Raw genomic sequence first — 27,838 nt, 5'->3', positions numbered from 1 at the left:
CAAAATAAAAAACATTTTTAAAAAATTTGCAACAAATAAAAATATATTTAATTAAGAATCAGGAGTTCCTAAATGTTAATAAAATCCCAGAATGCCAGAAACTGTGGAGAACTTATAGTTTGTTTAATTTAATCCATCACCATGTCAGCTGTAATAATAAAATAAGCTACTATATATGAGTCCCTACTACATGAAGGGCATTTCAAGTGCTTTGCATGCATTATTTCACATACCTCTTAAATTAATGCCTAAAGGAGGAATTAGTATTTTTCCTAATGGAACCAGGGTTTAAAAAGCATCTCAATAGGTTTGATAGTCTTGATCAGTGGGGATAGTTAATTGATAGGCATAAATATAAAGTTATTTACTTGGTCTCCAAACTCAGTTGAACGAGTTCTAGATAGGTAAGACTGGATTCCAGTGCTATTTAAACAAGAAGTTATAGGTGTTTTGGTTGACCATAAGTTAAATTGGAATCAGTGGAACCATTGTCAGGTCATAAGTACATGAAATGCAGACATGTTCTGCTTTACTCTGTGCTGGTTTTACTTCACTGTAATGTGGAGTTCATTCCAGGCTCCATTATTTATGTGAAATTTTGACTAGCCAGATTCCTAGAAGAAAGATCTAGGATCTCAGGAGACATTTTCTCTGAACAACATATGAAGGAATGGAGCATAATTACCCCCCCGATAGCATGAACACTGCTTTGAATGCTTGAAGAGCTGTAAGATGTAATTGAGAAGAGGCTATGCATGGCTTTAAGAGAAAAAGAGGCACAGTGGTGGACGTCACAGGGAAGCAAATTTCAACACAATGTAAGAGAGCACTTCCAAACAAAGAGAGCTATCCTACAGTATGATGGACTGCTCCATGAGGCAGCAAGCACTCCATCACTAGAAGCTGTGGAGAGGCTAAAAGTCCCTTGCTCTGGAGATTTGGAAGGAGGTTCATTCCCAGATATGGGATGGTGTCCTGTGATTTCTAAGGTCCCTTCCAAATTTCAGAATTTATTATTCTAGTGCAACAAAAAGATTAAGAAGCTACTATGGGGAAGCGGATTTGACTCAGTAGATAGTGTGTCCGCTTACCACATGGGAGATCAAGGGTTCAAACCTTGAATATTGGACCAGATGTGGCACATGCTAGGAAAGGGATGACATTGATAAGGTATGGTATGGTAGGGTAGGGTAGGGCATGGTATGGTATTGTTATATTTTATTCAGGAAATTCAGGGATGATCAAATCCTGCCCTGACCCATCACCTGCCCCCCCCCCCCCATTAATAACTCTGAGTTATAAACAAACAATGTTAAGTCAAAGCAAGGTAAAGTAACACTGTGAAGTATTTATAAATTTGGCCCCAACTTCCCAATGCAAGTTTCCATTGGCCTGTGCCAAAGCCCTTAGAGAACTTTTCTCTAAGTTAGGTCAGCTTGAATGGCCTGGAAACAAAGCAGCCTGTTAGGCCTGCTCTTTCTACTTTCCAAAGATCAAAATCCTCATCCCAGATCCTTCAGTAAAATGGGCAACAAGGAAAAGACTAGTCTCTGCCCCAGTTCCTCATATGGGCTTGGCCTCTGCTGCCTGCCTTGAGTCTTCTTAATCCTAAGTACTGGATCCTGCCATCATGTGGGAGAAGAGAAGGAAAGATGGCCACGGCTGCCCCTGGAAGAAAGCAAAAGGGGAATAAAGGAAACACTACATTCATGAATGCTAGGACTATTCTCTTTAAAAGCTTCAACTGGGAAGCGGACTTGGCCCAGTGGATAGGGCCTCCGTCTACCACATGGGAGGTCTGTGGTTCAAACCCCAGGCCTCCTTGACCCATGTGGAGCTGGCCCATGCGCAGTGCTGATGCGCTCAAGGAGTGCCCTGCCAGGCAGGGGTGTCCCCTGCATAGGAGAGCCCCACATGCAAGGAGTGTACCCCATAAGGAAAGCCGCCCAGGGCAAAAGAAAGCCGCCTGCCCAAGAATGGCACCGCAGACACAGATAGCTGACACAGCAAGATGATGCAACAAAAAGTAACACAGATTCCGGGTGCCACTGGTAAGGATAGAAGCGGTCACAGAAGAATACACAGCAAATGGACACAGAGAGCAGACAACTGGGGGCAGGGGGAGAGAAATTTTTTTAAAAAAAATAATAAAATAAAATAAAAGCTTCAACTACTGGTAATTGGTCAATCTAAGCTGGACTTCTCCTTAGGGAGAGGCTTCCTCTTGACCCCAAATCATCCTATGACAGTAGCAAGAAGCAAGAAGGGATGGATGAAAGAGAGGCAAGAGGGGCTTTGACTTCCTTCTCCTATAGTTCAACATTGCTCTTTTTTTTCTATTTTTTTTAAATGTTACCTTAAAAAAATATAAGAGGTCCCCATATATCCCCCTCCCCACTCCCCCCACTCCTCCCACATCAACAACCTCTTTCATCATCGTGGGACATTCATTGCATTTGGTGAATACATTTTCGAGCACTGCTGCACCACATGGATAACATTGCTCTTTTATATCGTGGAGTTAATGATGTCTATTTCCAGCCTACGTTATTTGACTATGTGGTGAGTTCATAATATTTAAAAAGAACTTTAAAAAAAGAACTTAAAAAGGCCTATTGAGTTCTTTGAAGAATTATGTAAGCCGTGCTATGACATAAGGTTGAACATTAGTTAGTCTGAGAGAATAATTTTAAAGTTATCAAGATAAGAAATTACAGAGCATAAACTCTGTGCTAGTCATGCTATCAATACTTACTAATAAATTATATAATTTATTCTCATAATAACCCTGGGGATTATTATCAGAAAAATAAATCTTTTACTTTCCATCACACTTCAGTTTTACACAAACATACTTCTGTTCATTCTCGTGGAGAACTAAGCTAAAACTTCTGTGAGTGTGGTTCTTGGTAAGGCAAGGTATGTTTATGTTTCACAAGTATGTTTGATTTTACACATATTTCATGTATTTTCTTTGCCAATAACCAACCCTGAGTAATTTTTTCTGTCTGTTTCCTCTGTTGCCACTCCCAGGCTTCTGGGAATTTCTGTGGGTTGTTACAGAGCCATGGTCCCAGGGTGCACTCTGAATCCATGCAGATTCTCCTCAGCTGAACTCTTACTGATATTCAAGCAAACACTTTATTCATCTCTTGTTGACTCTTTGACACATTCCACAGTATCTATTCCAATTTTTTTCATCCTCCTTAAGAACAGCTCCCCCATCCACTCCTTCTCAAGATCTGATCATTCTTAACAGATGGCCATTCAATTAGAATATGGCTCCACCATTCCTTCAAATGGATGCTCCCCTGACTTCACTCCACAGAGACTCAGTCACCATGGCAACCACTGCAGGCTTTGGTTCATTTCCTCAGAAACCCTAACTGGCAGTGATGGTTGAATCAGGAAACACGAATCAAGGAAATGTGGGGAGCTCTTGGTACTGGGTGCTGAAATCACAAAGGTAGCTCTAAATATAACCAAAAAGGAACAGATACACAAGTACAAATGAGAAGAAGCAAAGGGGGTCTAAAAATAGGAACCTTGTAGCTTCTTAAGGGAGGTCAAGATTCTATGAAAGAACAAAGGTAGAGGTCAGTTATAATTTGAGATTCTGATCTCAGAAAACATTACTATGCCCTTTTTCATTGCTTCAAATATACAGTTTTAACTTTAAAGGAATAAAATGAATCTGACATTATTTCTGTCTTAACTATAATTTCAAAGGTGATTTATGGAGTTACTCTGAGGACAATAATTTTTATTTATTTTTATTTTTTTAATTAAAAAAATTTTTTTGTATTTATTTTTTTAATGTTACATTAAAAAAAAGATGTGGTCCCCATATACTCCCCAATCCCTCACCCCACTCCTCCCCCCATAACAACCTTCTCAATCATCATGAGACATTCATTGCATTTGGTGAGTACATCTCTGAGCACCATTGCACCTCATGGTCAATGGTCCACATCATAGCCCACATTCTCCCAAGTCCACCCAGTGGGCAATGGGAGGACATACAATGTCCAATAACTGTCCCTGCAGCACCACCCAGGATGACTCCAAGTCCCGAAAATGCCCCCACATCACATCTCTTCCTCCCACTTCCTACCCCCAGCAACCACCATGGCCACTTTCTCCACATCAATTCCACATTTTTTTCAATTACTAATCACAATAGTAATGAATAGAATATCAGTAAGTCCACTCTAATCCATACTCTATTCTTCCATCCTGTGGACCTTAGAATGGTTGTGTCCACTCCACATCTGTATCAAGAGGGGGCTTAGATTCCACATGGATGCTGGATGCAATTTTCCTGCTTTCAGTTGTAGGCACTCTTGGCTCCCTGGTGTGGTGGTTGACCTTCTTCACCTCCATGTTAGATGAGTGGGGTAAGTCCAATAAACCAGAGTATAGGAGTTGCAAGTCTGTTGAGGCTCAGGGCCTGGCTATCACATGGTCAGTCCAGAGATTCAGGTCCCCTCATTATACATTAAACCCCAGCAACAACTACTGTTCCAGTAAAAGTAACAGGAGAGACTTGTGGACAAAGATCACATCTAAGTCTGCCTCCATCACACAGAAACACAAATTCCAAAGTAGGGCCAACTGACATGGCATTGAACTCCATCTGCCATGACCATAGAATCTGTGGGTCTCTGTAGCCCTCAGAAGAACCAATACCTGGGGTTGTATCTACTTTATCTGTCTCTGGGACTCTGCTGAAGTGTGCATAATGGCAACACCTCTGATAACCTCCTGGCTCTTTTTGGAGACTCATAGCCATATAAACTCATTTGTCCTTTCCATTTCCCCTCTTTATTCAAGTCAAAAAGCATTTTTAACTCCTGGTATTATATGTAGACTGAGATATTCTGCTGGTCCGAGTTGACCCTTTTATTCAAGGTCATTTTCTAGTTACATCATCAGCTGGTACTTGGTAGTAATCCCTCAGTGCCAGGGAGGCTCATGCCTGGGAGTCATGTTCCATGCTGAGGGGAAGGCAACACATTTACATGCTGAGTTTGGCTTCGAGACTGGCCATATTTGAGCAACACAGAGGCTCTCAGGAGGTAACTCATAGGCACCGTGCAGCTCTAGGCCTTGTTCTTATTTCAAATGCACAGGCTCAGAAGCATAGTCATTAGTATCAAGGGCTCATTGTTGGACCTTCCTTCTTTTTCGGTCTTTGCCGTTGCACTTAGGGGATTCATGCTGTTCCTTTAGGGACTGTAATAGAGCTCCCCTGGCTAGGAACTCAGCAATTCCTTCGTTGTTGCTTTTAATTGTAACAACTATGAAAATATCCAAACATTTTTATGTATCTCGGATATATGCCCTGGAGAACTCCCTGCCAACCATGTGTCCCCTGTCAATAACATTCTACACCAGTATTCCTCCCCTGCCATTGTTGAACCTTCTGTGATCCAAAACTTCTTCAAAAGTGAAGCCCAATATATTGCCAGGTTCCATTAATAGTAAAATGGAATGTAGTGATGAGTTTAAAGGTTAGATATAGAATATATATTAATTTAGAAAAATTAAGGTAAAAATAAATTGGGGTATCAAAAAATTTAAAAATGCAAAAGCTTCGTTTTTAATGTTTTGCCTTACATCACTGCAATAAGTGTTGCCCTGTATGCAAACTGGCAAGGCAACTACTTCTGTCTATTCCTCAGTGTCTATGTCCTATCTTTTTCTTTTTCTTTTTTCCTAATTATTAAGCTTATCTTCACAAAAGTTTTAGATCACAGTAATTCATATATACAATATACAGTACTCCCACATATCCAACATAAAACCCTTTTCCCTTCGACAGCAATAATCTTTTTACATATTCATACTATATTTACTGAAACTGATGTACAGATATTGAGACAATAGCTTTCAAACAAGGTAACATTTGGGTTTACATTGTGGTTTATATTTTAGACTATACAATTTTCTAAATTTTTAGTTATCTTATGTCTTACATTATGATTTACATTTTAGCCTATCAGTCCCTATATATTTTTGGTGTAATTTAACATGTCTTATATCCATCCTTGCGTACTCTTGTGGAACACTTCTATTGCCCACACAGTTACATTGGTTCCATCTATTCAATACCTCTTTCCCCTTCCCCTTAAGGCCCACAGTGACAGTCAATCTTCATTGCTTGAAGGGCCATGTTCAGAGATACTTGCAACATTGTAGAGGGCTTGGCATGCTCAACTGCCCTAATGCACTGGGAGCCACCATTTCTCTCAAGAGATACAATTCCCTCTATTTGAGAACATCAGTCCTCCCTAGGATGTGGGTATACCTTCACTCTCATTATATGGGTCACTATCCAATGATATAACCCACTATGGCAAAATGAGCATTCACATACTCCCTAGGAGCCTGTCCTGCGTTGGATTATCCCCTTTAAGCATCTTAAACAGGTAACCTTCCTTATTATATTTTTGAAAAAGTGTTCTCAGCATTATACTCTCAACCAAATACCTGACAATCTCCTATGTTCATATGTTGCCCCACCCTCTCCCTAATTTCTTGGGCAATATTACCCATCCTCCTATCCCTAGTCCCCCTCAAGCCCACAAGATCTCAATTCAGTTCCATTGGTCTGTGTGTCTCTCCTTGTGCCAATATCATGCTGTTTTCACTACTGTAGCTTTCTAGTATTTTTTGAAGGGAGGTAGTGTGATTCCTCCAATTTCGTTTTTCTTTTTCAATACGTCTTTGGCTATTCGGGGCCTCTTTCCTTTCCAGATAAATTTCATAGCTAGTTTTTCTAGTTCCTTAAAGAATGCCGTGTTGATTTTTATTGGGGTTGCATTGAATGTGTAGATCAGTTTTGGTAGGATAGACATCTTAATAATATTTAGTCTTCCTATCCATGAACAGGGAATATTCTTTCATTTATTTAGGTCTTCTTTGATTTCCTTGAACAGTGTTGTGTAGTTCTCTGTGTATAAGTTTTTTGCATCTTTAGTTAAATTTATTCCTAGGTATTTTATTTTTTTATTGACTTTTGTAAATGGTATTTGTTTCTTGATTTCCTCCTGAGCTTGCTCAGTATTGGTGTACAGAAATGTTACTGATTTTTGCGCATTGATATTATAACCTACGATTTTACTAAACTCCTTTATGAGTTCTAGAAGCTTTGTTGTAAACCTCTCAGGGTTTTCTATGTATAGGATCATGTCATCTGCAAATAGTGGGATTTTGACTTCTTTCTTCCCAATTTGGATGCCTTTTATATCTGGTTCTTGCCTCAGTGCTCAAGCAAGTACTCTAAGACAATGTTAAATAGAAGAGGTGATAGTGGACATCCTTGTCTTGTTCCGGATCTTAGAGGGAAAGATTTTACGATTTCACCATTGTAAATGAAGTTGGCTATGGGTTTTTCATATATACTCTTTATCATGTTCAGAAAATTTCCTTGTATTCCAATCTTTTGCAATGTTTTTTATCAAGAAAGGGTGCTGTGTTTTGTCGAATGCTTTTTCTGCATCTATAGATATAATCATGTGATTTTTTTCCTTCAATCTCTTTATTTGGTGTATTACATTGATTGATTTTCTTATGTTGAACCATCCTTGCATACCCAGAATGAATCCCATCTGATCATGGTGTATAACTCATTTAATGTGTTGTTGAATATGGTTAGTAAGTATTTTGTTGAGGATTTTTGCATCTAGATTCATTAGAGAAATTGTTCTGTAATTTTACTATCTTGTGGTGTCTTTGTTTGGCTTTGGTACTAGGGTAAGATTAGCATCATAGAATGAGTTAGGTAATGTTCCTTCTGTTTTGATTTTTTGGAAGAGTTTCAGCAAGATTGGCATTAGTTCTTTCCGGAATGTGTTGTAGAATTCACCTGTAAAGCCATCTGGCGCTGGGCTCTTCTTAGTTGGGAGGTTTTTAATGATGGATTCTATCTCTTTACTTGTGATTGGTTTGTTGAGATCATCAATTTCTTCTTTCGTCAAAATAGGCTGCTTATGCATTTTTCTAGGAATTTGTCCATTTCCTTTGAATTGTCATTTTTGTTGGAATATAGACTTATGATAGTCTTTATTTCTGTGGGGTCAGTGGTGATATCTCCTTTCTCATTTCTTATTTTGTGTATTTGCATCTTCTCTCTTTTTTTCTTTGTTAGTCTAGCTAAGGGTTTGTCAATTTTATTGATCTTCTCAAAGAACCAGCTCTTGGTTTTGTTTATCTTTTCAAGGGCTTTCTTATTTTCTATTTCATTTAGTTCTGCTCTTATCTTTGTTCTTTCTTTCTTTCTTCTTCCTTTGGGGTTACTTCGTTGTTTTTTTACTAATTCCTCCAAATGTACAGTTAGTTCTTCAATTTTTGCTCTTCTTTTTTGATGTATAAAATTATGGCTTTAAATTTCCCTCTCAGTACTGCTTTTGCTGCATCCCATAAATTTTGGTATGTTGTGTTATCATTTTCATTAGCTTCAAGGTAATTATTAATTTCTTTTGAGATTTCCTCTTTGACCCACGGTTTTTCTAAGAGTGTGCTGTGTAATTTCCATATCTTGGTGTGAAATCTGGGTCTCTGACCCTTGCAGACTTCCAATTTCACTCCACTGTGGTCAGAGATATTATTTTGTATGATTTTGATCTTTCTGAATTCATTGAGCCTTTCTTTGTGGCCTAGCATATGGTCTATCTTGGGGAATGATCCACATGCACTTGAGAAAAATGTATATCCTGCTGTATTTGGGTGTAATGATCTTTATATATCTATTAGATCCAGCTCCTCTAATACACTGTTCAAAGTTTTTGTTTCTTTATTGATTCTCTTTTGAGATGTTCTGTCCAAAGTTGATAGCGGTGTATTAAAGTCTCCCACTATAATTATAGAGGCATCTATTGTTTCACTTAGTTTTTCCAGTGTTTGCCTCACATATTTGGAGGCACCCTCATTAGGAGCATAAATATTTATGATTGTTCTTTCTTCTTGAAAGATTATCCCTTTCACTAATATGTAGTATCCATCTTTGTCTATCACAACTGTTTCACATTTAAAGTCTATTTTGTCTGATATTAATATAGCTACTCCTGCCTTTTTTTGGTTATTGCTTGCTTATAAGATTGTTTTCCAGCCATTCACTTTCAATCTCCATGAATCCCTGGGTCTAACATGTGTTTCTTCTAGACAGCATATAGATGGGTCATATTTCCTTATCCAATGTCCCAGTCTGAATCTTTTGATAGGTGAGTTTAATCCATTGACATTCAGTGTTATTACTTTCAAGGAATTATTTATATTAGCCGTATTTTGATTGGACTTGTGTTTGTCATATTTTGTTTGTTTGTTTTTTCTTCTCTTTTTGTCTTTTTTGTTGCTCTTACACTCTCCTCCAACTCTGTCTGTTCTGTTTTTTCCTTTCTTCCTGCAGAACTCCCTTTAGTATTTCTTGAAGGGCAGGGTTCTTGTTGGCATACTCTTTTAATTTCTGTTTATCTGTGAATACTTTGAACTCTCCATCATTTTTGAATGCTAGTTTAGCTGGGTAGAGTATTCTTGGTTGGAAATTTTTTCTTTTAGTACCTTGACTATACCATATCACTGCCTTCTTGCCTCCATGGTTTCAGATGAGAAATCAGCACTTAATCTTATGGAGCTTCATTTGTATGTGATGGTTCTCTTTTTCTTGCTGCTTTTAGAATTTTCTCTTTATCTTGAGCATTGGATAATTTGACAAGTTATGTCTTGGGGTGGGCCTGTTGGGATTTATGGTGTTTGGGGTGCATGGTGCTTCCTGGACATGTACATCCATCTCTCTCAGTAGATTTGGGAAGTTTTCAGCCATTATTTCCTCCAATGCCCCTTCTGTCCCCTTTCCCTTCTCTTCTCCTTTTGGGATGCCTATAATACATATGTTTGCATGTTTTTGCATTGTAATTCAGGTCCCTAAGCCCCTGCTGGATTTTTTCTATCTTTTTATTGATCAGTTCTACTATCTGTTTGATTTCAGATGTACTGTCTTCCATATCGCTAATTTCTCCTCTGCCTCTTCTAATCTGCTGCTATTTGCTGAGAGTGTATTTTTGATTTCTTGAACTGTGATGTTGATCACCATCATATCTGTTATCCTTTTGCGTATGTCTGCAATTTCTTCTCCAAGTGTTTTCTTCATATTGTTAATCTCTTCCTTTACTTCATTAAGTTGGTCTCTAATATATGTTTTGATATCTTTAATTACTTGTCTGATGTTCTGCTCCCTTTCCTGGTTTTTAGTTTGTTCATTGGATTTGGCCATGTTTTCCTGATTATTGATTTGGTTCGTAGTTTTTTGTTGCTGTCTAGTCATTATTTTATCTTGACGGGTTTAATCAGTTCCTTAGCTTCTTTGTCTAGTCTTAGGGATTAATTAGTTGTTGTTCATGCATAAGTGTTATGTCTTCTCTTTGTCACTTTGTACTTCTTACTCTATTTTCTTGTTGCTGGCTAAGTTCTCTTTGAAGGAAAATATTAGGGCCATGGAAAGCAAAATGAGTAAGAAAAGAAAATGTATAAAGTAGTATTGGTAATAAATGTTAACAAAGCAACAATGTGAGATCTAGGAGAATGAATATTAGACTCATGTAAGTTGTGTAGAGTTATAGCAGTAAGTAGAGTACCTATAATGAGACAGTCAACTGAATATGGGGAGAAATATAGTATGAATTAAAAGGCCAGTGTTTTCATGAGAGAGGGAAAGAGAAAAGAAAGACAATAATATCAAGAGCAGATAAAAGACAGAAAACAGAACAAAGGTATTAGAAATAAAAAGTCAGACAATTTGGGGGCCAAAGAAAGGGAGGTAGAATGTAAGAGAAACAGTAGATGATGGAGGATAGAAAGATGTAGAGGAAAGGAGAGGGTGTAGGTGGCCAAAATCAATACACACAGAAAAGAGGAAATGGAGGATGAGGAAACAGAGCAAGTGTGAAGTGCTCCCTGGAGCACCTATTATATAAAGAAAAGAAAAGAAAAAGAAAAGAAAAATAAGAGGGGAGAAAAGGGGGGGCAAAGAAAATGGGGGAAACAAGCAAGAAAAAGGAAAAAACTAAATAAATGAAAAAGGACTTTGGGAGATAAAACAGGAGAAAAGACCAGGAGACAATGCTATATTAGCAACCATGCCAAAAAAAAAAAAAAAAAAAAGAACCAACATTTCAAGCTAGGAATCCTCTTTGCAGTTAAATAATACACTTAGGGATCTGACCTTCCCCTTTCACCCTTTCCTCACTTCTCTCTCTCCCAGGGCAGCAGGAAAGCTGCCTGAAAAGTCCAGTAGGAGGTTCAAGTAGGTCCTTGTTGAACCAACTCAACACAGAAGACTATGACTCTTTATTTCCAGTGTGAGAGCACCTACACCTCACCAGAAACCCCAAATATGTTATTGGAAACTCGGGTAGCACCTCCTACAGTCCCTCCCCCTTAGGTGTGCTAGGAGAGGTCTAATTGATTTTCTGACTCCACCTTCTCTCAGACCAAGTTTCCTATCCCAGGACGTTTAGATAAATTGGGCTTTCTCAGTAGATTCACCTCTCCTTTCTGTCCAGACTCTCCCCAAGGCAGCTGGTACATACCTCCAAGTTCAAGAAGAGAGAGAGAGAGAGAAAAAAAACACAAAACGCCAAGGCTAGGGTAATCAAGGTCCTCAGACGGACCTCAGGTGCGGTGGATTTGGGGATGGGAAGTCCGTGATATTGCAGACTCAGGGTGTGTGAGTCTCTGGAGCGTGGGCCACCAGGGTTTAGGGGATACAGACTTGGGAACCACACATCTGGTTAACATGGGGCCTGGGAACACCACAGCACAACAAAGCCTTCAGGGATCGCAGCGGCTGGTCTGTCAGCCCTAGGAGGAGGGGTCCCTCCCACAACTTCTGACCTCCGTATCAGAAACCCAAAATTCCACCTCTCACAAGAATCTCTTCTGTCACTGTGTCATCAAATCAACATCCAGACACCTCCCACCCTGCAAGCCCCTGAAACAGCCCACTCAGGGCTTGGGAAAACCCCAGCTCAACAAAGCCTTCAGGAATCACTGCAGCCAGACAGCCAGCTCCAGGGGGAGGGTCCCGCCCACAATCTCTGACCTCCATGCAAGAGACCCAAAATTCTACCTCTTGCAGGAATTTCCTCTGTCACCGTCCCACCAAATCGATGTCCAGACACCTCCTGCCCTGCAAACACCCAAAACAGCTTGGTCCAGCAGGACTCCAACCCTACTCAGCCACTTCTTTGCAGGAGAGATTATGAGGTGCACTAACTCAGATGCCATCTTGCCCTGCCTCTCTCCGAGGACAATAATTTAAACTTGTTCAGCAAACATCTGTTACTGCTCTTCTTTGTGCCAGACAGTGGAAAATATTGACTACAATATAGACTCCACCCTAATGGGAGATACATACACAGTAGTGGAAAATAAAAGTTGCAGATGAGACTTAGGTCAGTTCTTCCAGAGACACTTCTATCACAAAGCACAAGCATTTCAAAGTCTACATGGGCACATCATTGTCTTAGTTTGCCAGAGCTGCTATGACAAACACCATTCAATGGGTTGGCTTGATAAATAAGCATTTATTGTCTCACAGTTTTGGAGGGTAGAAGTTGAAAAGCAAAACCATACTTTTCTTAGTATGTAGCATTCTGGTGCTGTCTTGCCACAATCCTTGAGGTTCCTTGGCATTCATCTCTGCTACCCTCACATCTCTTTCTCCTTGTGTCTGCTCTTCCTGTTTCCACTGACATCTAACTTCTTCTTGTATGACCTTCTCTGTGTCTGAATTTCCTCTACATGTAAAGGACTCCAGTAATTTAGAATAAGAACCATATTGACTCATGTGGGCCACATATTAACTAAAAATAACATCCTCAAAAGGTCCTATTTATAAATGGGTTCACAACCACACTAAAGCCAATTCAATTAAGAATACGTCTTTGGAAGGTGTACATAATTCAATCCACCACACTCATGAATCTGGAAAACAATATCCAACAACATGGCACATCCATGTTACCAAATCAGTTCATTCTGTTTTGAATCAGTTCACTATAAGGCAGTGAACTCCCCTGTAAGGGACTCTCCTCCTTCACAGTTCTTGGCTATTTGAATTTTCTTCTTCCTTCATCACCCTTATCTTTACCTACACAGCAGCTGAAAAAAAAGCTCTCTCGGGAACCAGACATGGCTCAACTGACAGAGTGTCCATCTACCATATGGAGGGTCCAGGGTTCAATCCCCAGGGCCTCCTGACCCATGTGGTGAGCTGGCCCACGTGCAGTGCTTGCATGCACAAGCAGGGGCACACCCGTGTAGGAGAACGCCACACGCAAGGAGTGCGCCCTGCACGGAGAGCCGGCCCATGGGGAAAAAGCACAGCCCACCCAGGAATGGCACTGTACACACAGAGAGCTGATGCAGCAAGATGACACAACAAAAAAGAGATGCAGTTTCCCAGTGCCACCAGATAACGCAAGTGGACACAGAAGAACACAGAGTGAATGGACACAGAGAGCAGACAATGTGGGGGGCGGGGGGGGGGGAAGGAGAGGAAGGAAGGAGGGGAGAGATAGAAATAAAATAAATCTTAAAAAAAAAAAGCTCTCTCTTGACAAAAATCTGAGGATGACAATTTTAGATTATATAATAAATGACTATAACAAAATGTGGTTGTCCTGTAACCCCTGTAAAAAGAAAGTACAGTGGAACATGGGAAAGGGGGCAACTCATTTGGCCCTGGGGAGTTGGGAAAGCATTGGCAAAAGCTTCATTGAAGAGAAAACATGAGCTGTAATATGTCCTCCTTTAGTCCTAGGTGACATTTTAAATTGTAATCTCATTTTTTGGAAGTTAGAAAGAAGATATTTCATATTACAAGAGAAACACATGTTCATAGAAATTAGAAAATCACTGCAACCTCTCAGATTCCAGTTCTCCACTTTATGTGGGTGGGGGAGCATGAAGCTTAAGAGGACACTGTTAGTAATTTTGAGCACAAAGGGTTTAGAAGCCAAGTGACTGAAGATGTGTTTGTTATAATGAGGTCTTTTTTTTTTTTTTAAAAAAAAGAACTCTAAAAACAACACTAAATGTAAATAGGAAAGTGGGAAGGAAAGGGAAACTATCCAGAAAGCTAATTTCTTTATAATTCCTCCCAATTTCAGTCTAAACCTGCCGGAGGATTTTGCTAGGGTAGGAATTTAAGTGTTAGTACTAAGGATTTTGGGGTCAGAGCCTTGCTCCTCCTCTACCTCAGAAGGCAGCAGTCATTGATTCACTCTCCAGATCCCTTAAGCTTGCACTACTTAATTTCTTTCTTCCCACTAAATTAGAATAAAAAGTCTCATTACTTTTCTTAAAGGGATTTGAAAAAATAAAGGAAACCATCAAGTCTTAAGAGTGTCATAAACCTTTGGGGATACACATAGCTTTCACATATTAGAGATAATAGCTGATGATATTATTTTTGAAAATGTCATGTCCTGAAATCCCATAAAGATGTTACTGAAGTTCATTTGGGGATTTTACTAAATTAACATTGTAAAGAAGTAAAAAGGGATAATTATTTCTTTGATTTTGATTATGTCATTCCAAATACTGGGGAAAAAAAATTAGTCAAAACTCACAATTAGGGAAACGGACTTGGCCCAGTGGTTAGGGTGTCCGTCTACCACATGGGAGGTCCTCGGTTCAAACCCTGGGCCTTCTTGACCCGTGTGGAGCTGGCCCATGCACAGTGCTGATGGGCGCAAGGAGTGCCCTGCCATGCAGGGGTGTCCCCTGTGCAGGGGAGCCCCACGCGCAGGAAGTGCACTGTAAGGAGAGCCGCCCAGCGCGAAAGAAAGTGCAGGCTGCCCAGGAATGGCGCCGCCCACACTTCCCGTGCGGCTGATGACAACAGAAGTGGACAAAGAAACAAGACAAAGCAAATAGACACAGAGAACAGACAACACGAGGACAGGGAGGGGGAGGGGGAGGAATTAAATAAATAAATCTTTAAAAAAAAAAAAAAAACCTCACAATTAGATGACTCCATAAAATGGAAGCCAAGACAAAGTTTTTAAAATTTAAGGGAGCTGGGAAGAGGATTTGGCTCAATGGATAGTGTGTCCACCAACCACAAGGGAGGTCCAGGATTCAAACCCAGGGCCTCTTGACCCATGTGGTGAGCTGGCCCACGTGCAGTGCTGATGCGCGCAAGGAGTGCTGTGCCATGCAGGGGTGTCCCCTGTGTAGGGGAGTTCCACGCACAAGAAGTGTGCCCCATAAAGAGAGTCACCCAGCAAGAATAAAGTGCGGCCTGCCCATGAGTGGGGTCACACACACACACGGAGAGCTGACGCAGCAAGAAGACGCAACAAAAAGAGACACAGATTCCCGCTGCTGCTGACAAAAATATGTGGACACAGAAGAACACACAGCAAATGGACACAGAGAGCAGACCACTGGGGGCGGGGGGGGGGGGCAGGGCGGGTGGGGAAGGGGAGAGAAATAAATAAAAAATAAATCTTAAAAAAAAAATTTAAGGGGGCTGACAAAAGCGAAAAAAAATCAGCAATTGTAATCTAATCTCCCATTGTCAACACTCTGTGCTTCTCCCCCAGACATTTCTGGCACCACCTATTATACTTAGAATCATCAAAATTATTGAAAGCACATTAAAAGTATTATCTGGCTTACTGTCTTGCTTAACTAAGGACACATCTCTGGGGAATTAGCAGGGAATGTTTATGAAGAAGCCCTCTTTTATGACAGGAAACCAAGTGACAAAATAGAGGTGACCTGTCCTAAGATACGTAAATGGCAGAACAGTAACAGACTTAAGTTTGGTTCATCCCAAATAAGGGAGAATGGTACTTCATTCATTAACACCAAAATATCCACCTTCATCTACAAAATAAATTGTTTTCTGGCATGATTTTTTTCTCCTTCGTTCAGCCTCAGAGATAATACTAATGATTACCAGCGATGGTAGTGAAAGCCAAGCTTAATCACCATAATTGACAATTAAGTTGGGTAACAACACAGAGACAGGTGATTTCACAGAAAGCTAATGAAAATGGGCTATTAAAATCCACACACGTTTGGCAGCAATTATGAGCTCCTGGAGCCATTTGCTTTGAAATGTGCACATTTCACAGGCGGCTGCCTGCCAACAAGACAGCTCTGAGCAGGACCCAGAAAGGAGGAGGAAAACACGATCGCTGGAGATTCCAGCCATTTCCTTCCAGGGGCTTGCTGGATCTTTATCATTACATGCCTGGTCTGCTAAGACCAAGGAAAGGTGCGCAGTTCACAGTTCTGAAGAATGATGCTCCATTTTCCACCAGAACCGAGATGGAATCGTCAGAAGGCCAGGAAGTGGATACCAGTGAACTAAGGTGGGCAGAGGAGAGGGGAATCCATAGAGCAAGTGCTGGGATGTGTGAGAGAGGACTGGATGCTAGCAGTTTTCATAAAATACGGAATAGGAGTAATGATTCCTGCTTCCCAGGGATGACAGAAGAGTAGCTGAGTGAGTTCAGTTCCTTAAGAGGCACCTTGTTCCTCACTATTTCTCCCTCACACTCAGTCTGCCTCCATTCCCCTAAAAGCTCCTTTAAGCTCAAACTTCGTGGATATACCACTTAGTATGGAAGTTAGTTAGGGATTTTTATGGCAGGAAATCAAACAACAAAGAGAGGTGACTCATCTCAAGGCACGTTGGACAAGACATCTTTATTCTAATATGGTAGAGTTAGCAAAAGCCTCTGTGAAAACAGGTGACTCCACTACATTCACGGAGAGCTTTGGTACCTTCCTCTCCTCCCCAGTCACTGCCTCAATACTGGGAGGCTTCAGCTTCCGCTACGATGACCTACACTCCAGCCCCACCGCTGCTTTTGGTGGTGGTGTTCTTTTCTTTTTTTATTTCTCTCCCCTTCCCCCCACCCCCCATTGTCTGCTGTCTGTGCCCAGTTGCTGTGTGTTCTTCTGTGTCCACTCGGATTCTTGTCAGCAGCACGGGGAATCTGTGCCTCTTTATGTTGCGTCTTCTTGCTGCGTCAGCTCTCCGTGTGTGCACACCACTCCAGGCTGCAGTTTTTCACGTGGGGAGGCTCTCCTTGCGGGGTGCACTCCTTACATGTGGGCTCCCCTATGCAGGGGACACCCCTGAGTGGCAGGGCACTCCTTGCGTGCATTAGCACTGTGCCTGGGCCAGCTCACCACACAGGTTAGTCTCCCATGTGGTAGGCGTTTTCTCTATCCGTTGAGCCAAATCCGTTTCCCTGATGGTGGTGTTCTTACGTTACATGGTAATACTCTCACTTTAGCAATGTATTATCAGTGCCATCTTGGAACTTTTCATTACCCTAAGTGATGTAATTCCAATACTCTCACTTCCTCCCTAATCAGCCCAGACACCAGCGTTTCTATGTTGAAAGAGAAGCAAATTGTATTGTGATTAAAAGCATGGCATTTAGAGGAGACTGTGTAGGCTTAAATTCCACTTCTTTCACTTACTAGTGACATATCCTCAAACAAGTTCGTTTCCTCACCTATAAAATTGGCATAAAGTGGAACTTTTCCATGGGGCTATTTGTAAATATTAAACAAGTTAGTACATATAAAATGCTTCAAACAGCACACATGGTGATAGACTAATAAAAATTAGTCATTATTATTAGAAATCTTTTCTCTGAATACCTTCAACTCTGTTTAGATTGTTCCTTTCTCTTTCAAATGAACTTGAATATCAGCTTCTTAAGGTCCATGAGACATTCTACTGAGATTTTGACTGAGATTACATTGGGTTTGTAGATTAGTTTGGGGAGAATTAATATCTTTATCTTATTGGTTCTTCCTGTCCAGAAACATAGTGTGTGTCTATGTTTACTTAAGTCATCATCTTTTATGTCCTTTGGTATAGTTTCATAATTTTCTTCATATAAGTCTTGCACATTTATGGTGAGGTTTATTTTTAGGCACCTCATACTTTTTGATGATAATGTGAATGGAATATTTTCCCCCACAGTTTATATTTGGTTATCATGGGTAGAAAAAAGATACAGTTTAAATGTCAATTATGTATGGAAAAATTATTGAAATGTTTTCATAGTTCTGATATTTCTAAGTTAATTTTTTTTACCCCAATCTAAAATGGCCTTTGTGTGTGAATATGGCCAGTTTTATCTCTTCCGTTTAGTAGTGCTTTACTGTTTTGTTTTTTTGCTTACCTCTCACTCACCCTCTGCCACCTCCAGGTAAAGAATATTAACAATCTGGTATATAATTTCTATATGTTTTACAGGCTCTTATAATTATGTACACATGTAAATGTACATACATACACAATTATATAAGCATACACAAAGGATTTTCAGTGTTTTTTAATTTTAAAGTAAAAATGGAATTAAACTTTAGAAATTTTGTTTGGTTTCTACTAACAGAGATGAAAAAAACTGACTTAACCAAGGAAAATAAGTCTAGGTAATGTCACCAATGTTCTACACTCTGTCTTTGTGTTCAGTCATCTTTATGACATGGTTTCCTTCCTTAAGGTTGCCGTATGATTGCCTGGTGGCTCCAGTTTCTGTCAATCACAATCAAGTCAGAGGCAGGAATAAGAAAGGAGGAAAGGCAAAATATTCTGCCAGAAATGTCATACACTACACAGCCCCCGGTCTCTTACTTCCTGAAAATCAAATTCTTTGAGATTTAATTCAGATACAATGAAATGTGCCCATTTTGAGTTTATATTTCAAAGAGTTCTATAAATTTATACATCTGTGTAAGCATGACCAGGATAAAGATATAGAGTGTTTCCATCACTCCAGAAGTTCCTAAGTGCTCCCAAGCCAATCAATCTCCACTCAACCCCCAATCCCAGCAACCACTGATGTATTATGATCTGCCATTATACAGTATATTTTTCTTTCATAGAAATGGAATCATGCAATATATATTTCTTCATGTCTGGCACTTTCACTCATTAAAATGTTTCCAAAATTTATCAATGTTGTTATTTGTTTTAGTTTGTTCCTTTTTATCATTGAGTAATATTCAACTGTATGAATATATCCAACTTGTTTTCCATTCACCTAGTGATGGACATTTAAATGGCTTCCAGTTTGGGGCTATAAAGATTTGTGGACATGTGTTTTCATTCTCTTGGGTAAATACCTAGAAGTAGAATTGTGTGACATGCGATAAAAATATTACTTACTTTTTAGGAAACTTTCAAAGAAGAGTTCTCCAAACATTTTGAATATAAGACATTTGTCAGGTATTTTTATGAATTATGAATATTTAGTACTAGTCTGTGGCTTGCCTTTTTATTTTCTAAACAATATCTTTCAAAGAACTGAAAATTTAAATTATAATGAAACCCATTTATTAATTTTTTTAAAAATTTCATACTATTTCTGTCTTATCTAAGAAAATTTTGCCTATGTCAAGGTCATAAAGATTTTTCTCCAGTTTTCTTCTAGAATTTTTTTTTCTCCTCCCATACCCTGCTGTTTTTTTTTCTGTCTGTGTCCATTTGCTGTGTGATCTTCTGTATCTATTTCTCTTTTGTCTTCTCCTCTCTTCCTTCCCCTCTAGGATTCACCTGGATTCCATCCTGGGAACCTCTGATGTGGAGAGAGGTTCCCTGTCAATTGCGCCACCTCAGTTCCTGGTCCTTCTGCACTTCACCTTGGCTCTCTCCTTGTCTCTATTTTGTTCTGTTGTCTTGCTGCATGACTCACTTGCACAGGCACCGGCTCACCGCATGCACTTGATTTGCTGTGCGCACACTTGGCTCACCACGTGGGCACTTAGCTCACTGTGTGGGCACTGGCTCACCATGCAGGCACTTGGCTTGCTACGCAGGCACTCGCACGGGCACTCAGCTCACCATGTGGGCACTTGCGCAGGCACTCGGCTCACTGTTAGGCACTCAGTTCACCATGCGAGCACAGGCTCACCATGCAGGCACACTTTCTCTTCTTCCTTTTTGCCAGGAGGCCCCAGAGATTGAACTCAGGTCTTCCCATATGGTAGGCAGAGGCCTTATCACTTGAGCCACATCCACTTCCCTCTTCTAGAATTTTTACAGTTTTAGCTCTTATGGTAGGCCTATGACCTATTTTGAGTTAGTTTTTGGATATGATGAGTAGTGAAGTTGGAAGTTCATTTTTCCCACATGAGACTATTCAGTACTTCTAACATTATTTGTTGAAAGCTTTACCTTTTCCCCCTTTAATTATTTTGGCCCCTTTGTTAAAAATCAATTGTGTAAAGTCTACTGTGAAATTCTTTATTGTATTCCTTTGATTTATATGTCTGCCCTTACATCCACATAACAGCCTTAAACCAGGTACTATAATTTTTCCAACTTTATTTTTCTTTTAGTATTTTAGGCCTTTTGCATTTTCATATAAATTTTAGAGTTAGCTTATTGACTGCTACAAAAAAGCTTTGCTGAAATTTTGACTGGGTTTATGTTGAATCTATAAATCAATTTGGGGAAAATTAACATCTTAACAGTATTGAGTCCTCTAATACATAAACAGGGTATCCCTCATTATTTATTTAGATTTCTTTTAATTCTTCTGGCAAAGTTTTGTAATTTTCATTATATAGCTTTAAATATATTTTGTTAAATGTTTCCCTATCTCATGTTTTTGATGCCATTGTAAATGGAATTGTTTTATTAATTTTGAAGTTCACTTGTTTACTACTATGCAGAAATGGAGTTGAATTTTGTATATTGGTCTTGTATCTTGTCACATGGCAAGATGCAATCTTAATTCTAGTAGCTTTTTCCTTGATTCTTTAGAATTTCTACATATACAAACATGCCATCTGTAGTAAAGATAGTATTATTTCTTTCTTTCTAATATATGCCTTTTATGTATTTTCATGCCTTATTACATTGTATAGGGCAATAACAAATAGACGTGGTAAGTGTGGGTATATTTGTTTTTTTCCTTATTGTAGAGGGGAAGCAGTCATTCACCATTAAGCATAACATACCAGTTTGAGAAAGTCCTCTTTGTATTTTCATGCCTTATTACATTGTAAATGGCAATAACAAATAGAAGTGGTAAGTATATTTGTCTTTTTCCTTATTGTAGAGGGGAAGCAGTCATTCTTTTACCATTAAATATAATGTTGATTTCACCATTAAGCATAACATACCAGTTTGAGAAAGTCCTCTTTTCTTCCTATGAATGGGCACTGAATTCTGTTAAATTTTTATTGAATTTGAAAAATGTATTTTCTGAAAATACTGAGTTATCATATGGGTTTTCTTTTATTCTGCTAATATAATGAATTACAAAATTTTATTTTCATTTGTCAAGCCCATTTCTAAAATAAACTATGTGATGATGTGTTATACTTTATATTGTTATTGTTGGACTCAATTTACTTAAATATTGCTAGAACTTTTTTTGCATCTATGTTATGAGGGATATTGGTCTACAGATCAATATTTACTGTGCCATTTTGTAAGAAATGCAAATTTCAGGTCCATTCACACCTACTGAAACAGTAACTCTGGTGGTGGTACCCAGCAATATCTTTTATAACAAACCCTCCAATTGATTCCTGTGTATAGTAAGGTTTGAGAACCAATGGCCTATTTTTTTTTTTTTTTTTTTTTGTCTGTCTGATTTTGGTGTCAAGGTAATGTTGGCTTCATTGTATATAAACTGAGTTAATAAGTGTCTTCTCCTTCTCTATTTTCTAAAAAGAATTTGTGTAAATATTAGGTCAAATTCATCAACAAAGTCTTCTGGGCCTGTAGTTTTCTTTGTGGGAAGGTTATTAAATACAAATTTAATTTTAAAAATTGATATAGGGCTATTTAGATATTCCCTTTCTTTGTGTCTGGTAATTAATGTCTTTCAAAAAATTTATCTAGTTCCTCTAAATTGATAATTCACTGGCATAAAATTATTAATATTTCCTTATTATCCTTCTAATATATGTGGGTCTGTAGCTATATCTCTCCTTTTATCCCTGGTATTTGTCATTAGTGTTGTTTCTTTCTCTGTCTCTCTTTTTAATTGATTCTTTCAAAGAAACAGCTTTAGTTTCCTTTTTTTTCTCCATTTGTTTTGTTTTGTTTTCTATTTCATGGATTTCTGCTCTTATTTCTATAATTCTCTTTCCTCTTAGATTGGATTTACTTCCCCACCCCACCCCCCTACTTTTTGCCTTTGTCTGGTTTTAGTGTCAAGATAATGCTGGCCTCATTGTGTAGGATTGGTTATTTCTTCCTTAAGTATTTGGTAGACTTCACCAGTAAAGGCTTTGCCCTTTAACTTTTTTCTTCTAGCTTTTTAGTTAAAAGATTAGCTCATTCGTTTTAGAACTTCTAATATACCCATTCAAAGCTATACATTTCTGTCTGAATACTGCTATTTCTACATTCCATACTTTTTGAAATTTTGTATTTTTATTTTCATTCGGTTACTCTCTAATGATCCTCATGCTTCCTTTTTTTTGACCCATGGATTTTTTTTTTCATAAGTGTTTTGTTTGATTTCTAAAAATTTAGAGAATTTTCAGTTGTCTTTATATCATTGATTTTAAATTCCTTTATGGACATAGACATACAACATGCTTGGCATGATTTCAATCCTTTCAAATATTCAAGATTTATTTTATGGCCCAGCATATGGTCTACCTTGGTGGTTCCATGTTCATTTCTAAAGAAGAAGTATTCTGTTTTTGTTGTGTGAATTCAGGTCAAATAATAGTGATGATAGAGATGATATATTTGTGTCCAATAACTTTTTTCCTACTTGTTCTATCAATTATTGAGAGAGGAGAGGTGAAATCCCCAAATATGATTGTGCGTTCGTCTATTTCTCATGAAAGTAATCTCAGTGTTTGCTTCATGTAGTTTTAAACTGTATAATTGGGTACTTATATATCTTTTAATGGGAAAAGTCAGTCCATTCTCATTTAGCATAAGGACTGATACAGTTGATTACATTCTTTCCTTTTATACTTAATAGTTAATATACTGTATCTTTTTTCTCTATCCTCTTCCTTATGTTTGCCAGTTTTATCAAATTGCTATTTATTCTCTTTAGTTCTGGTTAATTGGTTTTTGTTTTGTTTTGTTTTTCTTTTTTAATTCAATGGTTACCCTATCTTTCCCAGCACTAATAATCAAAAACATATTGTTCTGCTTTTACATTTAAACAAGAGAACGAAATATTTTCCCTGCTAAGATATTTGATTTTCCACTGTTCTCCCACTCTACATCCAAATAATATGAGACAAATTCTTTTACTGCCACCCTCTCTCATCAAACCAATACTCCCACCCCCAACTCCTTGCTGAGGTGGCTTCAAATATCCTCATTTAGCACTTTTTCTGTACATTCTCAGATACTGTCACAATCCATTTAGAATTAAATATACATGTATTGGCAACTGACAGAGATAAAAATTTATTGTGTACTCTTTTCCTTCTTCTTCATCTTCATCATATTCTAAGGTCTCTGATTCATTTGTCCTTTGGTATAGAGCCCTTTCTCAAGTATTTTCATTAAATTTGCTATGTGGGTGATATGATCTTTGAATGATTGCATATTTGCAAATCTTTCAGTCTCTCTGATAAATGACCTCTTGGCTAGGTTTAAGATTCTTAAGTCACAATTATCTCTTAGATGTTTTTCAACTGCTTTCTAGCTTCCAGTATTAAATGAGAAGTCTGATACAAGTAGCTTTCTTTTCCCAGTGAGAATAACTTAATATTTCTCTTGGATAGTTTATAAGATTTATCTGTATCCCTGGAGTTCAAAAAAGTTTACTAGAATGTGAGTAAATGGTATCTTTTTAAATCAGTTTTGTCTGGACTCAGAGCATAATTTAAATTCACAGACTCAACATTTTATTCCATCCAGAAAATTTTTATTTATTATTAGTTACTGATGCATTGCCTCCATCCATTCCTATTTCTCTTTCTGGAATTCTTTTTATTTGCATATGGGATTTCCTGAAGCTATCCCCATTTTACTTAAGTTTTGCTCTCTCAATACCATTTTAAAATATTTTTCCTTTGAACTTTGGGATATTTTTTCCACTTGTTCCTTCAGCCCACCCAATCCTATAGTCTCAGCCTATTCTAAAATTTGCTTATTATATTTTTTAATTAGAAAAAAATCATGTTGATGTCATAAACATGGCAATGTAAGATATGTCCTGGAAAAGTCTCCCCTCAGAAATAGCTAATAAAAGGACAAATCCCACTTGTTTGGAAGTTTAGCAGGCAATAGAGACTGAAGAAGGACTCCATAAATTCTGGGTCAAAGAAAAAGGAAAAAAATATCAAAAAAGGTAGGGGATCTACAACCCAGACTCTCCATTCTGGACCCTTCCCCCTTATTTGTTTCTATACAGAATCAGCACAGACTGGGAACCTCCTGCCACAGATGCAGACTACAGAGCCACTCACAGCAGTGAGTTAGAAATGTACACATATCCAGGCACAGAGACTCAAGTCCACAGAGACCAGAGTGGAGTACAAGAAGACAGCTGGCATGTACAGACAAAAAGGACCCAGGAATAAAAGACCACAGCAGAACCCTTGGCAAAAAGTGTACAAACTCAGCCCAGTGTTGCTTGATAAACTAAACAACAATGACTAAATGAATAAAAAGTAGACTTTTAAAAATATCGGGACACCTTAATGAGGAAGTAACTGGGGGGACAGAAAAGCGTCATGGGGAAAAAGTTGGGAGGCGGGTGGGACTGAGATGCTGTAAAGTATGATTGGTCCCAGAATTGGAAAGTGTAATAAAAAGGGTGCACTGAGTGAGGCAGAGAAGCTAAACAAATGATAGAAGGTGGGGAGAAAATTCCACACACATGTACACACACACACACACAGAACAGATCAAGATTTCCAGAGAAGTAATAAAGGAATGTAAGCTTTCTCCTGGAGGTGAAACAATACAGGCATAAAGGGAAATCTTAAAATTTCTACTTCATATCCAGAGTATGAATCAGAATCAGGTGCAGAAGACCTGATAAAATCTGAATAATTAAACACTGCTACTTGAAATGTCCAGTGTAAGTTAAACCAAGCATCAAAGAGGAGACTTAATACATAGCCAAACTACAATAAAACCCTAGGTAAAACCCTAGGCAAAAGGGAAAGATTGACCTTCAGAGTTAGCACATCAAAATAATCAGATGCCCAGACATCAGCAAAAACATTACAAGCCATAGTAAGAAACAGGAAGATATGGCTCAATCAAGGGAAATCGTTAAACTTCAGACAAGTCACAGACTTTGAAACATTTTTGAACAACTAATCAAAGATATTTAAGCAAATCTCCTAAATCAATTCAAGGAGATGAAGGAAAATATTGGTAAATAAATACATTTTAGGTAAATAATAAATTTTTGGTAAATAGTGATAACAGTCCCTAAGAAGACAATGTATGGCCAAAAAGAAGAATTTTAAAGTTTAAAAAGAAACATAACAGAAATTATGAGGATGAAAGCCACAATAATGGAATTTTAAAATACACTAGACACATATATTAGCAAAAGAAAGAATCAGCAGATTACAAGACTGGACAATTGAAATCAAAGAGTCAGAAGAACAGATAGAGAAAAGAATAGAAAAACTGAGCAGTGTCTGTGGAACTTGAGTGACAGCATGAAACATACAAATATATACATCATGGGTATCCCAGAAGAAGAAAAGAGAGGAAAGGGGAAAGAAAGTATTTTTGAGGAAATAAAGACTGAAAATTTCCCAAAATTTCCAAAAAATTATGAAAGATATAACTACACGTGTCCAAGGAGTGCAACATACTCCAAACAGAATAAACCCTATTAGACATATACTAATCAGAATGTTAAATGCCAAAGACAAAGAGAGAATTCTGAACACAGCAAGGGAAAATTGATTCATTATACACAAGGCATCCTTAATGAGATTAAGTGCTGACCTCTCATCAGAAAACATGGAAGAGTGGTATGATGTATTTAAGGTACTGAAAGAGAAAAACTGCCAGCCAAAAATTCTTTATCCAGCAAAACTTTCAGAAATGAGGGAGAGTTTAAAACATTCACAAATAAACAGAAACTGAAAGTTTGTCACTAAAAAACCTGCCCTACAAGAATTACTAAAGGGAGTCTTTCCATTTGAAAGGAAAAGGCAGGAGAAAATGGCTTAAAGCAGTGTGAGGAAGTGAAGATGTTCAATAAAGGTAACTAAATGGACTTATGCAAAACCCAGTAGTACTGTATTATCAATATACAACTCTAATCTTTAATTCCCATAAGAGAATAAAATTGAATAAGAAAAACTCATATTTTCTAGTAATGGACACACAAAATATAAAGAAGTAATGTGGGACATAAACAACATAAAGAGGGAAAATGGAGGGATATGGGATCAGAGAACATGTATGCTAATGAAGTTAAGTTGGAATATTTTCACATTTAGTGAATTATACGTGTAATACAAACCTGAGGGTAACTGCAAAGGAAGTATTTTAAAAATATACAGAAACAGATGAGAAATGGATCTGTGAGATACATTACAAAAGATCAACTAAACAGAAAAGGAGCTGCAGTAAAGGAAAAAAGCGAAAAAAAGATATGACATATAAAAGCCAAAGGACAAAAATAGATGAAGTAAGTACTCCTTTAGAGTAATAACACTGAATATTAATGGATTAAACTCCCCAACTGAAAGATACAGATTGGAAGAATGGATAAAAAAACACAATCCAACTATACGTTGCTTAAAAGACACTCGACTTAGACTCAAAGAGGTTGAAAGTGAATGACTGGAAAAAGAAAATCCATGGAAATTGCAAGTAAAAGAGAGCTGGGGTTAGCTATGCTAATGTCAGACAAAATAGATTTTAAGTCAGAAGCTATTACAAGAGACAAAGAAGTACACAATATGCCCCATTTGAGGAGTTAACTAAACTTGGAATTTGTTAAGTCAGGATTGAAAATGCAGTTATGCAGTAAAGACTTGTGCAAAGTCTTACTATCTGATGGCTTGAACCCCTGCTTCCTGCATGCTAAAGCAACATGCTTTGAGAAATATATATGAACAAAACCACTGTCAGCCTGGACAAAAAGGAACAGGGAGGGGAGAGATGGAAGAGAAAATGGCTTTCAGAGGAAAACAACAGAAGCTGAGGTTTGGAATTAAGACATCTCCTTAGGCCAAGAGAGGAACACCACCCATGTATACAGAGAAGGTGAGTTTGCCCCAGCATTTGAAGGGGATGGATGTTCCAACCCACTGTTCAGGGAGAGTTTGGCCACTCAAGGCTACAGAGAGGGTGGAGTATATTCCCCAATGATTGGAGAGAATTAGATCACCAGCACACTTCTTTGAAGGGGGTGGATCTGTTCCCCAGTGGTTGGGGAGAATTAGGTTGCCAACCCACTGCTCTGAGGGGTGTGAGCCTGTTCCCCATGGTTGGGGGGAGTGAGGTTATTACCCTACTGCTATGAGGTGGGTGGGCCTGTTCCCCATAGTTTGGGGAGATGTTGCCAGCACCTAACTATACTTAAGGGGTTGAGACTGTACCCTGGAGATTGGGAAAAGTGTGGCCATCACCCCAGCATGCTTGGAGGGTAAGATCTAGAGCTCAGTCACCACCTAGATGCTTGATGAGGGTGGAAGAGAAAATGGCTATGGGGCAAGCCTGTGGAAAGGGTGGGTCCTCATGGGGCCCCAAGGAGAAGAAGAAACCATCATTTTAAGGATGACTTTCAGACTTTGAAATCTAATGGAATATGCCCTGCAGATCTCTGGAATTGCTGGTGACCCAGAATGGATGTTTTCCTCCCAGATTCTCCTT

The sequence above is a fragment of the Dasypus novemcinctus genome, chromosome 13, assembly GCF_030445035.2.
Source record: "Dasypus novemcinctus isolate mDasNov1 chromosome 13, mDasNov1.1.hap2, whole genome shotgun sequence".
NCBI classification, from domain to species: domain Eukaryota; kingdom Metazoa; phylum Chordata; class Mammalia; order Cingulata; family Dasypodidae; genus Dasypus; species Dasypus novemcinctus.
Note: the sequence above shows the minus strand (reverse complement) of the source record.